Below are 13,016 nucleotides of genomic sequence, written 5' to 3'. Positions count from 1 at the left end.
TTCTTAATTTATATTCTTCCAGATGAATTTTGTGTTATTTTTTCTAGCTCTACAAAATAATTTTTTGGCAGTTTGATATGGCACTGAACAAATAGACTAATTTAGGTAGAAGTGCCATTTTATTATATCAACTTAGCCTACCCATGAGTAATTGATATTTTCCAGTTGTTTGGATCTGATTTTATTTAAATGAGAAGTGTTTTGTAATTAGGTGCATATAGTTTCTTGGTTTATCTTGGCAGGTAGACACCAAATATTTGATTTTGCCCATTTATTTTTAAATGGGATTTCTCTTTCTATCACTCACTACTAGGCTTTATCAGTAATATATAGAAATGCTGATGATTTGTGTGAATTTATTTTATATTTTGCAACTTTGCTGAAGTTGTTAATTGTTTTGAGTAGGTTATAGGATAATTCGCTAGGATTCTTTAAGTATATCATCATATCTTCTGCAAAGAGTGATAGTTTAATCTTCTCATTGCCTATTCTAATTCCTTTAATTTCTTTTTCTTTTCTTATTGCTAAGGTCAACATTTCTAGGACAATGTTTGAATAACAGTGGTGATAATGGGCATGCTTGATTCCATCCCTGACCTTATTGGGAATGTGTCCAGCTTCTCTCAATTACAAATAATGTTTGCTGTCAGTTTTAGATATTGCTTATTATTTTAAGGAAAATGGGTATACCTTTGATAGTACTCCTGTGCTAAAATTATGAAGCAATAATACTCACACTATATTGACAATCAGGGAAAAGATGATATTTGCTTCATTGAAGAGAATGCCCACATCACTGGGGTCACTGGATAGTTTGAATAAGTGTATTTGAGTATTTATATTCAGTCCGTATTTGAACTATTTTTTTTCTTTATAAATCCTACTTCTGTCTTCCAGTTATCTCTTCTGGTTTTGTGGCATTAAACAATTTAATAAAGATACATTTATGGCTTTATACAAGTCATTGATTTTAAAACAATGTCAAGCAGCAAGGGGCCAAGCACAGCCTCGGGGCAGACACCTAAAGAACAATTCCAGGTTGACAATGAGCCACTATTGACAATACTTCGATTCAGGCCATTTACCAGCTCCAAATTGACCTAATACAGTTGTATTAGCATCTTGCCAACATCTTTCTGTCTTTTTCCCAAGAGGGGAGGATATTGTTCAATATAAAAATGTGTTTTCTTATTCGAACTAGACATTACTGCTATAAAGAATCTTTTCACTTTGCACATACATATTTTACCTCTAACATAATGGAAACTCTATTAGGGCAAAGACTTCTGCTTTTGTCTTTCTATCCCCAGAGCCTATTACAGAGACCATAGAACACAGTAAGTGCCTCAAAAATGTTTGGTTTATTGACTAATTGAAAAATTGAACTCATTTAATTCTTGTCTAAAATCTAGGTTGATAGATAGATAGATAGCCACCCATAGTTTCCCAGTGGTCTAGACTAGTTTCAATCACTTATTTTGGTAAGACCCATTTCATCTCAACTAGGCTGGCTCCTTGTGGTCAATCTAACCTTTCCTCTAAGTTCACTAACCATTCTTTCAAATTGCCAGGAATCAATGTCAAGGTCACCACTCCTTAGTTTGCAGAATTAATTTTCTTCCTATTTTGAAAAGTGAAATTGCATTTGTTCATTTCCAAACCCCATTACCTTTGTTTTGTTCTCCATATTTATTCAATTATCACTGACAATGATTCCTTTTCTTAGTCTCTGAGAATATCATGGAGCATATTAATTTTGCCTCTTCCCATCTTTCAGAGTATCTTGGGTATTAACCTTCTATTTGTGATTTCTGTGTTGATCTTTTCATTCCAGCAATGTTCCTCCTTGTTCAAAACAAAACAAAACAAAAAGCCAAGCAAGAATTGAGTGGCTTTTACCCCTTGCAATGTCTGTTGCACTGAATGAGATGCCTCTTGCAGAGACCTTTTTTTTTGCCTGTCCTCTTTTCCTCAGTGTAACTGTTGTCCTTTTCTTCACCAAAATGTTTTTGTGGGGTATTAATGATCTCAATGCTGTTCTTCCAGAACTGAACTATTTCCTTTTCATCATTTGCCTTTGCTTCCCATTTTTGTACATGCTTTTTAATGATCTAAGGTGATTAATGAGTTTTCTTTCCATGTATATCATCTTTTTACACACACACACACACACACACACACACATACATTCTCTCTCTCTCTCTCTCTCTCTCTCTCTCTCTCTCTCTCTCTCTCTCTCTCTCTCTGTTTCTGATTCTGTCTCTCTCATTCATTCATTCACTCCTCATCAGAATTATCCCTATTCATACCTTCAGAGTTTTTTTTTCAGAGCTTTCTAGTGCTCATGGGCCAACTTGCCTTGAATAATTTAAGTCTATTGTTTCTTGAATATCCTTTCACTGAACTCTTAGAATCAATCCCTCTAAAATTGAGAGTTAATGTTAGACTGTGCCCAGCTTTTCTCTCCTTTCCTATAACAAAGTCTGAGATGGAGAGACAATTTCTCCCCATGTCTCACTATATGTTCACCCATCAGTTTCTTGTCAGTGAGAATAAGACCAAAAAATCCCTTGGATCCTTCACTTTTTGAAGGATAAAATCCACATTAAGGTTCACCAAAAAAAAAAAAAATAATAAGGGCCCCATTTTAGATAGAAAGAACTGGAGCATATTTATGGATAACAGAAGTTCCCACTACCTCTTTATGAAATCAGTACCAGGACTGTGATGTTTCTTAAATTTCTTCTTTTGCTTCATCTTTCTCTTGCTATTTTGAAGTATACTCCAATAGCAATATCCTTTTTCTCTCAGCCTCTATTGATCTTCACTCAAATAACCTCCATTACACTCCATTCTTTTATCCCTAGCCCTCAACACTTGAGCCAATATTTTGAATGTACATCGTTCCACTCTCTCCCATCTAATCCACCCCATCTTAGCTATCTTGTTTCTTTTTCTTATTAACCCTGCTTTGTGTATTTGTGTTCATATATGATTATATGTGTATATGTGTGCATTTATATACATATATGACTTTGTCTATATACGTACATATTGTTTATCAATGTGCATATCTACACGCATATATGTGTATATGACTATGTCTACATATGCATATATTATTTATCTATAAAAACATACACAAGGGTAAGTTACTATAAAACAATAAACATGCATTTATTAAACATTTATTGCTACATACCAGATTCAATGCTAGGTGCAAGGGATGGTAACATCTTTATATTAAGTATGTAGGTACATATATATCTGCTTTAGGAGTAGACATACATTCATACATATTACACAAATGTCTTGGACCATGTGATTTATCATTAGCTTCTTTTTGTATTTTTTGTCCCACAAAATTTGTGATAACAAATCACACTAGTCAATGACTATAGTAAACTAGTGTTTCATAAAGCCCAAAGACCATAGCTTCTGGGATAAAAACTCACTATTTGACAAAAATTGCTGGGAAAATTGGAAATTGGTATGGCAGAAACTAGTCACTGACCCACATCTAATACCTATACCAAGATAAGGTCAAAATGGGTTCATGATTTAGGCATAAAGAATAATACTATAAACAAATTAGAAGAACAAAGGATAGTCTACCTCTCAGATCTGAGGAGAAGGAAGGGATATGTGACCCTCCCCCCCCCAAAAAAAAAACCTAGAGTACATTAGATTACATAGAATGCAAAATGGATAATTTTGAGTATATAAATTGTAAAATATTTTTGTACAAAAATATAGAGAATTGACCCAAATTTATAAGAATTCAAGCCATTCTCCAATTGATAGTCAAAAAGATATGGATAAACAATTTTCAGATAAAGAAATTAAAACCATTTCTAATCATGAAAAAAGGCTCTAAATCACTATTGATCAGAGAAATGCAAATTAAGACAACTCTTAAGTATCACTACACATTTGTCAGATTGGCTAAGGTGAAAGGAAAAGATAATGATGAATGTTGGAGTGTGGGAAAACTGGGACAGTAATACATTGTTGGTGAAATTGTGAAGTGATCCAACCATTCTTCAGAGCAATTTGAAATTATGCTCAAAGAGCTATCAAACTGTGTATGCTATTTGATTCAGCAGTATCTCTACTGGTCCTGTATCCCAAAGAGATCATAAAGAAGAGAAAAGGATCCATATGTGCAAAAATGTTCATAACAGCCCTTTTGGTAGTGGCAAGAAACTAGAAATTGAGTGATGCTGATCAGTTGGAGAATGGCTATATGAATGTTGTGAAATATTATTATAATGTAAGAAACAAGCAGCAGGATAATTTCAGAGGCCTGGAGAGACATGAACTGATGCTAAGTGAAGTAAGTTGAACCAGGAGTACATTGTACACAGCAACAAAATGATTATATGATGACCAGTTCTGATAGAAGTGGCTCTTTTCAACAATGAGGTAATTCAGCCAGTTCCAATGATCTTGTGATAGAGAGAGCCATCTGCATGCAGAAATGACTATGAGGGCTGAGTATGGATCACAGGATAATATTTTTCACTTTTTTGTAGTTTGCTTACATTTTCTTTTCTTTCTCATTTTTTCCCCTTTTTGATCTGATTTTTCTTGTACACCATGATAACTGTGGAAATATGTATAAAAGAACTGTACATATTTATTATATATTGGATTACTTGATATCTAGGAAAAGGGATGGGTGGAAAAAAGAGAGGAAATTTGGAATAAAAGGTTCTGCAAGGGTGGGTGTTGAAATGTTTTTGAAAATAAAAAATTTTAATAAAAAATTGTGATAAAAATTTCTGTCTTAATTTTATAACCACCATTTTCTTAAGATGAGCAGATCATATAAGTCATTATATCTACAATATCAAGCTAAGATTTCAACTGTAGCCTGATGTTAACAAGTTAAAAACTTCACTATCTTCAAATCAACAGCTTGAAAAATCAGCTATAATTCCGGTGTTTCCTACAAGTTTCTTGTTGTAGCTGATATAAATCTTCCTTGCCTATTACCTGTTCTTTGGTCTATGTGAATCATTATCTTTCCTTATTTATTTTTTGAAATTCTTGAAATTCACCATTATCTATCCTGCTTATTATGGGATCAAAACAAAGGCAATGAAATTGCTTCTCAGGGATCATTGATTTTTTTTTTCCTATAGTGGACTTATGCTCTCAACATAATAAATTAGCATTTATCAATTCTCCATATAATTGATTGTGTGATTAGAAAGCAGTATATATTAATGGTTCCTCAATTTTTTTGGTCACAATTTCTTTGGTTGTTGTCCTTTCTCAAAGAGAACCAAAATGACATCACCATGTTAGACTCCAATTACAATGCATCCAACTGTGGATAATCAGACCAGACTAATATGAGTCCAGAAATCTATGCCACAGGCTGGACACAGATAGTCCATATGAATATTTGATTTAGATTTTCTAAATCTGTATATCTCACTTTTCTTTTGAGCTATTGCAATTCTGTGCTGTCCATGTATAAAGGCAGTTTCCTCCTTTTCACATTAAAGTCCTCTTGATCAGATTCCCAAGCCTCTAGGCAAATTCAATGATATCTCCAAAGCAGAATGGAAGGTCCTTGAAGAGGGAACTTGGTTCACTTTAAGCACAGTTTGGCTTTCAATACTAGGCAATCAATAATAGAATACTAAAATTATTTCTAGGATGCATCTGTACTAATGAGGAATAATAAAGATAAATAATTTGAGTAATATGAACAATAATAAAATAGTAATTCAAAAATTCTTCAAAATTTTCTTTCTTTTTTTTTTGGTGGTTTCAGTTATTTTTCAGTCATTTCAGTCCTGCCTGACTCTTTATGACCACCTTAGGTTCTAGAGTTATTTACCATTTCCTTCTCTGATGAGGAAACTGAGGCAAACAAGATGAAATGATTTTCCCAAGGTCACACAGCTACTAAGTGTCTCTGACTGGATTTGAACTCAAGAAGATGAATCTGCCCAAGTCCAGGCCCAGCATTCTTTCCACTGTGCCACACTAGCTGCTTTATAGATGGTTTAAGTAGCAAAGGATCATTCTTTATATTTTATAAAAGTGGAAATAGAGGTTGATTACAATTAAGAATAATAGAAACAGCTTGTATGACAGTGACACAAAGTTTGCAAACCTCTTTTTATATACTATGTCATTTAATGCTTGCAAAGGCTTGTGAAATAGATTTAATGATTATCTTCAGTTTACAGATGAGGGAGCAGAGGGTCAAAGAGATTCAGGGACTTTCTCAGGTAACACGTAGAGCAGCAAAAGGAAAATCTGAACCCAGGTTATTCTTCCTCTAAGTCCAGAACTAGCCATTATACCTTATTGTCTCTCTGTTAAGTAAGAAAGATCACTTTCATATTATAAAGTTTCCCAGAATTACTTCGCTAATCAGTTTAAGAGCCCAAACTTTTGACAGTGAGATCCCTGTTCTTTATCTGAATAATTCAGTTCACAATCCATTCATTGCTCTCCCCCCACAAAAAAAGGCCAGTAATTGAAATGGAAGTGGCTTCCAGTTTATGAATTATCAGAATGATCACTCCATTTGGGAACCCCACTTTGATAGAGTAACTCTGCTTGGAATTACCTACAACAGAGAGGAGAAAGGCTATGTATTCTGGGTGTCCTTTTCCTTCTAAGCTTAAACCTCTGTGTATTAAGCTGGGTGTTTTCCTGCCAATGGAAACCAGTTGACAAGCTTTCTCAGCGTGTGGAGATGTGCCTCAAGAAGCAGGCAGCACCTCGGGGCTTGTGCCATTCATTGCCTATTTATGTCTCATGGATATTCATGATCTTTTATTTCTCTCTGGGTCCTGCAGCTATGTAAATAAATGCAGTGTGATGTGGCTTCTCCAGCAAAATGAATTATGGAATGGTCTTCCATGAGGAAAACTTGATTCCAACTAGTGATTTGGCCAGTGATTCAGAGGGATCAGGGAAGCAGCTAGCCTCCCTCCGTTGAGGGTGTAAGCATGCCATGCAGATTTTCTGAACATCCAGGACTCAAGAATACAATGTATCCCAAGTGTCTCTGTTCTACGATCCAAGCCCCTCTTCCTACTGTGCTTCCTATCTTTGTTCGAGATCAGCATGGATGGAGCATTGAACTTGGAAACAGGAAAACCAAGTTCAAATCAAGTCTTCAGATTAAATGGGTACCATCTGGGAAAGCCAGTTCCCCTCCTTGAGGCCATTTCCTCATCTATAAAACAAGAGGATCAAACTCTGTGGTACTTCATGTCCCTTCCAATTCCAAATCTCTGATTCTGTCTCATCTCTCATCTCATCGCATCTAATGAGTATTTCTTGATGTTGAATTAACCAATTAACCAACCAACAGCTTGATTGGTCTTCACAAAAAAGAGAGGATATATATTGGTAGAGATGAATATAAAATATTTAAAATATGGAACATATCAGACACAGGAATATTGAATCAAAACAATGAAGCATCCATTTTGTGAAAAGCATGATTGTAGGCACCAGACATACAAGAACAAAAATAGAACAGAGCCTGCCCTGGAGATTTACAATCTAGTGAGGATGTAGTGAAGATACAAAGTTTTCAAAACTATACAAAATGACTGTTATCCTCTCCCACTTAAACCCCAAAACATTTGCTTCGTTCTAATGTGGTGTGAGATCTCTGTGATGGAGTATGGCAATGTTCATATATCAATGAATCCACAATAGCTGCTTTATCATCTGTAGGAAGTCATTAAGGTGGTGGAAATCGGCAGTCCCCCTGGATGGTAACCTGCTCAAAGCAGTCACCAAACCACCAATGAATGAAGACAAATGACATATAACCTCTATCCTGCGGGAAATTGCAATCTAATTGGGCTAAAGGGCATGGAGAGATAAGACAATCAGAAAGTCCAAGCTACGGGTGAGTTGAAAAATACAAATTTTTCATGCTATAGACATTTTGAGGTGAGCAATTATTAAGACCTGGGCTGATCAAAAAAGACATTGCACAGGAGACAGTTTGAGTTGGGCGAAAGAATATGAACCAGTGGACACAAAGTGGAGGGGAACATAGGATTTTAACAATATGGAACATGCTGGTATAGGGATATAGAATCACAGCAATAAAAAAAATGCAAGTGTCTTAATGATCAACTGAATCCAAACCCCTTAATAAATCAAGCAAGCAAGCAATGAGTGAGTACTTATGCTTTTACTACATACTGGGTGATGGGGATATAATGAAAACCTTAAATAGTTCCTGCCCTTAGGGAATTTACATTCTCTATGGGGAATGGAGAGTAGATCTCATTCAGGCTAACCTCATTTTATAAAAGGAGAAGACTGAATTATTGAGAGGAGAGGAGACCCATTCAAGTTCATGGAGAAAAGCCAGGGCTACTTTCAAATGGCATTGTTTTCTTTCTGAATCACAATCACTGAGCAACTTTCAGCATTTATCAATGCCCCTAACTATCCTTTCAAAAGAAGACTCTAGATTATCACATGTCCCCTCTCCATACTACCACCATTGAGTCAGGGATCTTGACAAAGTATTTCTGGACTGTCACTCAGCAGCCCCACGATGCCCAGGGTTTGCTCAAATTTTATGGGTAATAGATCACATCAAACATGAGGAGAATTAATAATATGGATATGAAGAAAAACAATTTATTAATGTTAATAACTCCTCCAATAAAACTTCCAGGAGGACCTATAGTGATAAATTGAATAATTATGAGTATAATTATGACTAACTAGAACCATAATTTCATGCTAATGCAATCATAATGACACAAAGTGTAGATCATGAATTTTAACTGCTTGGTTATTTCACATTTCTACCAGTGTGGACCCAAAAAAAGCCCTTCTGAAATCTGATCAAATTATGGTTGACTGAAAAAGAGAAAGTATTCTTGTCTTAAATAGACATCATTTTGATTATCTTTACTGAACTGAGAAAAAAGCTTTTGTTAATTAGGAGCTTAGAGATATTGAAATCAGGAAATAGACTCTCAGATGAGTGGCATTTTTCTGAAACATAAATCTTGGGTTAAAACAAGAGGCAAGAAGAATGAAATTCCCAGGAAGAGAATGGCATAAAGATGAGGCTTTGTCATGAACATGTTCAATTTCCTGAAATGTTGTTTTCTATTTTTCTAGGATTTTAGACCTCTCTGAAGCATTTATCTGTGATTGGATATTCTAGTTATCTATTAATGTCTTATCTTCTTCCTAGACAGCCCTAAGAAAGGGGAAAAAGATGGAAAAGGAGCAATAGGCACTTGATTTTTGTTCTTGTTTTTGTTGTTGTTGAATAAACGTATGCATGTAGGCATTAACAAAGGAATATATGGACAAACATATGGATTTCTCTAGGACAAAAGATATGTTTCAAGAAAATATACATTGAATAATCAAAATGTGGAGGTAATCAAAGCACAAACATTTATTAAACAGGCATTGAGACAAAAGCAAAGCGTTCCTTGCCCCCAGGAAGCTTACATTCTATCAGGCAACAAGATAGCAAGATCCCTATTGAAAGCATACATAAAACAGATAGAAAATAATTTTGCAGATATAGACACCTGGAGTTGAGAAAAGCTCGAAAGACTGCAAAAGGTGTTATTTGAGCTGGAACTTGAAAGGAAGTAAGACTTTTGCTTAGCACTAATGAAAATGGAAATTAGTTCAAGCCAAGGCAAGAGCAAATAAATGACCTGTACCTCTGCCCTTGGCTAAACAGGTGGACTATACCAGAACCAAGATTGGCATGACTCAATACTCTGTCTCTTAGACTGTATTAAGAGGCTGAAACTTTCTTGGATGTCAACAGACATTAATCATCATCATCAGGAGCACAGCACCATCACCACCACCACCACCACCATCATCAACATCAATGCTAAATGCTTTGTAAATATGCTTTCATTTCATTCTTACAACAACCCTAAGCTATAAGTGCCAATTTTATCATTGACGAAACTGAGGCAAAGAGAAGTTAACTGATTTGCCTCAGCTTGTATGTGTTTGAAGTTCTATTTGATTTCAGGTCTCCCTGACTCTAGGGCCAGCACACTCTATTCACTGCACCATTTTAATTATTCTATTACATTATTATTTTAATTCTATTACACTCACAATTAATTCATAATGAACATGCAATCCATTAAAAACCTTATTTAAAAATTATATATGCTGCTTACTTTTAATGCTGCAGTAATTCTCATCCCATCTCTTCCACCTCTTAGAATTCTTCTTATAATCCTTCAAAATTATTAAAACAAATCAAACTGAATGAAAACACTTTTGACAATAAAAGAAATATCCTGTATCCAAAGCCTCCCTCTCCTCAACTATGAGAGAAGCAGTTTTCATGAACTCTCCTGAACCTAAAAAGAATTGTCATTGCATTTAATCAGAACAAAGATGCCTCAGATGTTCATTTATAAGATTATAGTCACTTTGTGTATTGTGTTCCTGAGTATCTTTTCTTCACTCTGCATCAATTCAAATGAATTTTCTCATGTTATCTGTTAACTATGAAACCAATTTAAGTGTTTATTTCAAAGGTACAAAATCTGGAAAGAATTCAAATTATATTTCTCATGTTATGTGAGAAATTTCATATAAATTCCATTTTCTCTAAGTTTCTCATATTAATCATTTTATAATAAAATGATATTCTATCCCATCAATGTACCTAGCACAATTTGTTCATTCATTTCTCACTTAATAGGCAACCACTGTTTCTAGCTTTCTCTCTGCAAGAATCAGTGACATCACTGGTATAAAGACCATCCAGATAGGAAACTTTCCCCATCAGTGGGAGCTGCACAGCCATCCTTAATCTTAGAGAATTGCTATGACAAGGAGAGGTAAGTGTCTTGCCCAGTATTGGGCTGACACTGTGTGAAAGGTGAATCTTAAAGTCAGCTCTTTGATTTTAAGATTTGTAAAGTTTTCTTTTCACCACACAATGATGAACTCTGTTTTATTTTTCTAGAACAAATAATAATGCTATTAATATTTTGATATCTATGGGATCATAGTCTCTTTTATCATCGATTTCTTCCTCTCTGTTCCTTCTCAGACAAACTTGTCTAACAATCTTGTGAAATTGATTTGCTTAAACCTAAGAGTGAGACTTTAAATTGATTTCATCTTATTCTAAACAGCTCAATGTTTTAGCCTGACAAGACCTTTTTGAATCTTGACTGTCATAGAGTATATTAGCAACTCCCCACAGCTTTGTGTCATCTGCAATTTTGACAGTGTGCCATTTATACCTTTATCTAAGCACTGATACAAATGCTAACTACTACAGGACCAAGCACAGACCCATAGTGACATTTCATTGGCCATATCCTTCCATCAAACCAATAAGAGTAATTCTTTGGGTTCAGTCATTCAAACAGTTTTAACCCACACTTTACCACCTTTTGTACAGGAATATCATGAGAAACAAATCACCAAATATTTTGCTTAATGCATTCATATCATTCTCCTTTTCTGTCAGTATTTGTGCCAGATTTTCCAGTGAAGAGAAGGATGGATTAAAAAAGATATAGAAATGGTAATATATTGTCTCTGGGAGCAGTGAAAGCAAGGAAGCAGTCAAAGATGACTTTGAAGTTTTAAACTAGAAGCGTATCTGCAAAAGGGCTCATCAATTAAGAAAAAAAAAAAGGTTGGGTTGTTTAGAGAGGGAAGAATTTTGGGGGAAATGAGTTCTATTTCAGGCATATTGAGTTTTAATTCTACATACATTTTGTGGATATCATTATTTTAACATTTTAGGGAAGAGACTATATTTTATTTTGTAGTCTCAGACCTCAGCACAATGTCTGATAAATAGTAAGTGCTCTTTGACTGATTAACTAACACAGAATATCTAGAAGGAAATACTGGGTAATGTGAGATAGGAGAGCAGAAGGAAAATTCAACCTGAATATTTGAGACTTAGTCACAAAAAAACTGATAACTGAATTCATAGGAGTTAGCAATCTTCCTGAATTCCTAGAATCGTGCTGTCATGGGAATTTGACTTGGAAGGGCTTAGAAGTTGACTTAGAATGAATTTAGTTCAAATTCTTCATTTTAAAGAAGATAAAAATGAGATCCGATGACTTTAAGTAGGTCAAATAGGTGATGTTATCTGGAATTCTAGGAACTTCTCTCTACTACTTGCTTAATTTGTTCAGTTTGTCTTATTCTTCATGACCCCATTTGAGGTTTTCTTGACAAAGATACTGGAATATCTTTTCTAGCTTATTTTACATATGAGGAACCTGAGACAAACAAGGCAGAGTTACTTGCCCAAGGTCAAAAAGCTAAGAAGTATCTGAAACTGGATTTGAAATCAGGGAGATTAGTCTTCTTGATTCCAAGTCCCATGCTCTATCTAATGCATTAGTTAGCTGCTCCCTTTTCTCGGCTAAATATTCTTAAATGGATTATTTTCAAGTCCCTCCCCCTCTTCTAAATGTTCTCTTTCTTACCAAAGAGTCAGGCAATTTTCCTATTACCCCTCAATCCACAATTGAGTCATGTTGACATTTGCTTGGTTAGCCTTGACATGACAGTTTCAATTAACTAAAACCTCAGATCCTTTGAAATGATTTTTTAAAGACCATATTAGTCCTATTCTGAAAGAAAAGGCTTCCAGACAGCTTACTGCCTCCATCAAACACTGGCCTTGCCTCCAATAATCCTTGATCTTCTCATTTCTTTATTGCAGATTGCCCTGATTATCAGTATCAATCAATAATTGTTTGGCTACAAAACCTTGATCTGAGACACATGACGAACTGATAAACCCGAGGCCCAGAATTTTGTTTCTAAAATATAATTCTAATTACTCCTCATATATCAAGCTGTCACAAATGGGAAATTTCATTGTTGGAGGGGTTGTGGGAAGATAGGCAGATAGGCACATTAATTCACTAATTGTAAGGTAACCAAACAATTCGGGGGGTGGGGTGGGGAAATGGAGCTATTATAAAAGCAAAAAATAGAAAGGACTTATATAGTTTGACCAG

The sequence above is a fragment of the Antechinus flavipes genome, chromosome 5 (genome assembly GCF_016432865.1).
Source record: "Antechinus flavipes isolate AdamAnt ecotype Samford, QLD, Australia chromosome 5, AdamAnt_v2, whole genome shotgun sequence".
In the NCBI taxonomy this organism is placed as follows: Eukaryota; Metazoa; Chordata; class Mammalia; order Dasyuromorphia; family Dasyuridae; genus Antechinus; species Antechinus flavipes.
Note: the sequence above shows the minus strand (reverse complement) of the source record.